The 5,279-nt window shown below is 35.1% G+C and overlaps 1 non-coding gene across 1 annotated transcript; it reads left to right on the plus strand.

The window, feature by feature from the left end:
* Window positions 1–4,584: 4,584 nt before the first annotated feature.
* Window positions 4,585–4,691, plus strand: LOC120224551. The gene has a single exon (XR_005526606.1). It is a non-coding gene; the product is annotated as a U6 spliceosomal RNA (small nuclear RNA).
* The last annotated feature ends 588 nt before the right edge of the window (window positions 4,692–5,279 follow it).

Raw genomic sequence — 5,279 nt, forward strand, 5'->3', positions numbered from 1 at the left:
TTTAATTTTTGCTCTCTTAAGGAAACTAGTTAGTTTTCCAGTTTTCTCTACTGTCCTCCAGGTACTTACCTACCACTAATTCTGCCTCTCTTCACCCTCATAACCTAACCTTGTATTTAAAAATATCAACAAAAAGATAGTTGCAAATGACATATCAGATAAAGGGTTGATATCCAGAATCTATAAGGAACTCACCAAACTACACACCCGGAAAACAAACAACCCAGTGAAGAAATGGGCAGAAGAAATGAACAGACACTTCTCCAAAGAGGACATCCAGATGGCCAACAGACACATGAAACGATGCTCAGCATCCCTCCTCATCAGGGAAATACAAATCACAACCACACTGAGATACCACCTCACACCAGTCAGAGTGGCTAAAATGAGCAAATCAGAGAACTCTAGATGCCAGCGAGGATGTGGAGAAACGGGCACCCTCCTACACTGTTGGTGGGAATGTAAACTGGTACAGCCCCTCTGGAAAACAGTGTGGTGGTTCCTAAGGAAACTAACAATAGAACTCCCCTATGACCCAGCAATAGCACTGCTAGGAATTTACCCAAGGGATACAGAAATGCTGAGGCATAGGAGCAATGTACCCCAATGTTCATAGCAGCACTCTCCACAATAGCTAAAACATGGAAAGAGCCTAAGTGTCCATCAACAGATGAATGGATCAAGAAGATGTGGTTTATCTATACCATGGAATACTACATGGCAATGAGAAACCATGAAATCTGGCCATGTGTAGCAACATGGATGGACCTTGAGGGTGTTCTGCTGAGCGAAATAAGTCAGGCAGAGAAGGACAAATATCATATGTTTGCACATATAGGAGGATTAGGAGGAACTTGACGGAGGAACAAGGGGGAGAAGAAGGGGGGAAATGATGGGGGAAAGGGAGAGAGGCAAACCATGAGAGACTCTTGAATGCTGACAAAAACTGAGGACTGATGGATGTTGGGGGGGGGGTGGGCATGGAGGAGGGCACTTTGGGGATGAGCACTGAGTGTTATGTGGAAACTAATTTGACAATAAACTATTTGTAAAAAAAAAAATATATATCAACAATGGCCAAAATGTAAGCACATTGCTTCTTCCTACCTTAACATCACCAAATCTAAAGGGATAAACACACAATTCATGGTATCACTAGCCTTGTTCCAAAATATTCCCCATTAAGCTATTAGTTGCAAAATGTCAGTAAATGTTCCTGTCCTGTTCCCTACCCTGACAGACCAGCGAGTATCTGCTAACCAATAGGATTTTTATATTTTTTAACAGATAAATGGCAATTTTATGTATATTGTTATTTTATAGATTATCACAGTCTTAGAAAACCAAAAATTATAGCTTTTATAGACTGAAATTTGTCCTTTCAAATTCTTATGTTGAAACCCTAATGGCCAATGTGACTGTATTTCGATATAGGTTCCTCAAGTAGGTAATTAAGATTAAATGAGGTCACAATGGTGGAACCCTAATCTGATAATATTGATGTCCTTGACAGAAGAAACAGGGACTTTAAAGAGCTCTCTCTTCACAGGCATATAAAGAGAAAAAGCCATGTGAGGACTTAGCGTTAAGGAGGCCATCTGTAAGCCAAGAAGAGATCTCATCAGACACCAGCATTGCTGGTGCTTTGATCTTGAACTTCCAACCACCAGAACTGGAAAAAACTAAATTTCTGTGTGTATGTGTGTTTGTTTGTTTGTTTGTTTTTGTTTTTGTTTTTTACCCAGCCTGTGATATTTCATTTTGGCAGACTGAGCAGACCAATTTTGGTTTTTAAACAAAAACTACTATAATTTCCATTGGAAAGTTAAAGTTTATTTGAACTTTTTCAGTTTTCCATCACTTTATTTGATGTTTGATGGCACTTAAAAAATTATTGAAGAACCATGGGGAATTTGTATCACATTATACTTGCCTCAAAATATTTTGCTGACAAAGAAATCATGTAGAGAATATATGGATTATATATTCTTCACATGATACTTCGTTTTAAAAGCATCTGATTTCTCATTTGTATGAGAAGGAAACAACACAGATACAGAAAAGCAGCTCTTCTTTCCTTGACATTGAATCAGAAAATCTGTGGGATATTGCATTGAGGAAATGGGACTTGCTTTCAATTAATTATTCCAGTACTTAAGCAACTAAATGCTGATAACTAAAAAACAAAAACAAAAACAAACACAAAAACAAACCAAATGCCTAAAACTTAAAGATACCACTTGAAGACTAGGATGCTCCAGGAAGAGTTGTGGATTTGCCTCCCAGCATGTTGATATACTCTTACAAGTAATGGAAGAGGAAAATTATCAGCTGAACCTTTCCTTCACAGAAAATGCTTACCCATTTATATTTGTGGAAACTAATGTCTTCTTACATAAATTATATCATACCATTCTCTCCTTTCTGTGTAAAGCTCATTTCTACTAACATTTCTCTGTATCTTATCTATTCATCTGTATTACAAAAATAGTGCTCCCAAAATTTGAAGATTGTCTATACTTTAGCTGTTTTATTCTTACTCTTCTCATCCCCTCTCATTCTGTCAATATTAAATGAAAGTTCTTTTTTTTTTTTTTTTTTTTGAGCGAGTGAGAGAGCAAGTGTGCACACAAGTAGGGGAGGAGCAGAGTAAGAGGGGAAAGCGAGAATATTAAGCAGGCTCCACGTCCAGTGCAGAGCCTCATGTGAGGCTCAATCTCACAACCATGAGATCATTACCCGAGCAGGAATCAAGAGTCTGATGCTTAATTGACTGAGCCACCCAGTCTGCCCAAAAGTTCTTTTTGAAAAGATTCTAAATGAATCATACAGTAAACAGTATGTTTTTTTCTTCAAACATTAGCTCAGGGATTCTGCACATTGGAATCACCAAGATTTTGGACAGAATTATGCTTTATTATGTGTTATGCTTCTGTGCTTAGCTACATCCTTGCTCTTTATCCACTAGTTTCCAGTGGAGTAGCTCCCCCACATTTCACTGAAAATCAAAAATAGCTCCAGGTATTGCCAGATATCAGCTGGAGGACAAACCTATTCTTGGTTGAGCACAACTATGTTTACTACTTGTTGCTTTTACTATAAATTAGTAATTATTAAAACTCTACACACACAAGAGGGGTCTATTTAGATTCCAAAACTATTCATTTTATTAACATAATATAACTAGGTAAAATAGTCAAGTATTTTCTTTATTGGGCACATAGTAAAATAATCTACATTAATGACAGCCTGGTGAGACCTAACTACATAAAGTTTAATTTTCTCCAAAGGTCAGCTTCCATTCTTGATAAATGCTAGTCTTTATTTTAAATATTGTATTTTATGATGCTAGTTCATATCATTTGAAGTCATATCCTATCTGTAGTAGGCTATATCTAAATGTCAAGATAAAATTTTCCAATTTATTGCATATTTAGGTATTTCTGACCATAGAAATAGCCAATTGACATGCAAAGAATACTTGGTTTATTATCAAGTCTGTCGGATCATTTGGGCAGCAGAAATCCCTGGACCAGCACGATTGATATATGACATTCAGTTGCATCAAACCAGCTTCGCAGGGATTCAATTAATTGAGTGCGAGCCATTATTACTGTCAAGAAAGCCACACACATTACAGATTAGTTCACTCAGTATCAGAATAAAGCAACCCAGCATCTTAGTAATTATTTAGTCCAAATTTCTCCAGTGTGAATTTTCTCACAGATATTAACTCAGCATTGATTTGAGTACACCCAGACATGAGTTTTAAAATTCCAAGTCTTAGTGAAACCAATTTCACAAAATTAGAGATTGGAAATACTAGAATTATCTATGTTTTTAATAGGTTACAAATTCTGGGATCTTGTTAAATCATCTTTAATGCTAAAGCATTCTCAATCATGCTAAATACTTTGTTGGTATATAAGGATGAAGACAACAATGTTGAAGTGCTTTACATCTTTCTATTATAAAAGTATACAAGAGTGCTTTCAATAAAATATTTGAAAAGCCCACTATATAAAACATGACTTTGTCTTACCCTAAAACTTCTCTGCAAAACAAGCCTAAATAAGATAAATAAGTATTTTATATTAAAGCATTTTTAAGTCTGTCTTTACTGTTATTGGGTTAGTAGAAAGTTCATAAATATATTCTGAGAATGTTCAAGCATTTTTATGATGGTAACAGAAGTGTGCATATGAAGTTAAAACTCTGTCATTGAAGCATTTACTAATCAACCACTGATAATATTTACAATTTTTGTCAAAAACATTAACAAAATTATTCGAAGTAGTTCAGTAAATGCTTCTCTTATCTGTGGATATGTTTAAAAATGAAATGAGCTTTAAAAATTATTAATATCTGTGCGTATGATGGTGGAGTCAGCAGTATGGATTTGCCCCTAAATAATGATTTTGGAGAAGCATGCAGGTACATGTCTATATAAGCCCTCAGATGCTATACAAATACTTCTATAAAATAAAGACAAATTGTTTTGTATACATTTTTTGTCATTGTCTTATACTTCTCATTTTCTGGCTGTATTGCACTCTGTAGGGTCCCCGGTATACAATAAAAGTGGTGCTCGCTTAGGCAGCACATATACTAATGTTGGAAAGATACAGAGAAGATTAGCATGGCTCCTGGACAGGGAGGATAGGATAGAAGTGTTGATAGTGACTATCTTTGGTCTCAGAGAGAAAGCTATCAATATTTCAATGTTATATATGGTGGGGGTTTTTCCATACACATTATCAGATAATAGATATCCCCTTCTATGGTGAAGTTTTTCCCCCATCAATAATAGGTGTTGGCTTATTTGTGAAGTTTTTCCCTCTTATTGATCATATGACTTTTCTTTATTCTCTTATGAATGTTGCAAATCATATACCATAGTTAAAATGCTAAATTACTCTTTTACTAATGGGATAAGCTTTTCTATATCATCACATGTTAGTCTTGTTATATATTATTGAATTTGACTGACCAATATTTTGTTAAAGATTCTGCTTCCATGTGCATGAGAGATATTGATCAGATATGTTCTGACTTTTGCAATGTGCTGGTCAACTTTTGATATGAAGGTCATGTTGGCAACATAAAATTATTTCTTTCCTAAGATCTGAAAAGTTTTGCAATACTGATGTTATTTCTTTTTTAAATATATAGAAGAAATATGTGGTAAACCATCTGGACATAGGTTGTCTCCGTATTTTTTTTAAATTATGGACATGTTTTTATAAGATATATAACAATTTTTGGAGTAAGTTTCAGGG

The sequence above is a fragment of the Hyaena hyaena genome, unplaced genomic scaffold (assembly GCF_003009895.1).
Source record: "Hyaena hyaena isolate Hyena2069 unplaced genomic scaffold, ASM300989v1 scaffold_1189, whole genome shotgun sequence".
NCBI classification, from domain to species: domain Eukaryota; kingdom Metazoa; phylum Chordata; class Mammalia; order Carnivora; family Hyaenidae; genus Hyaena; species Hyaena hyaena.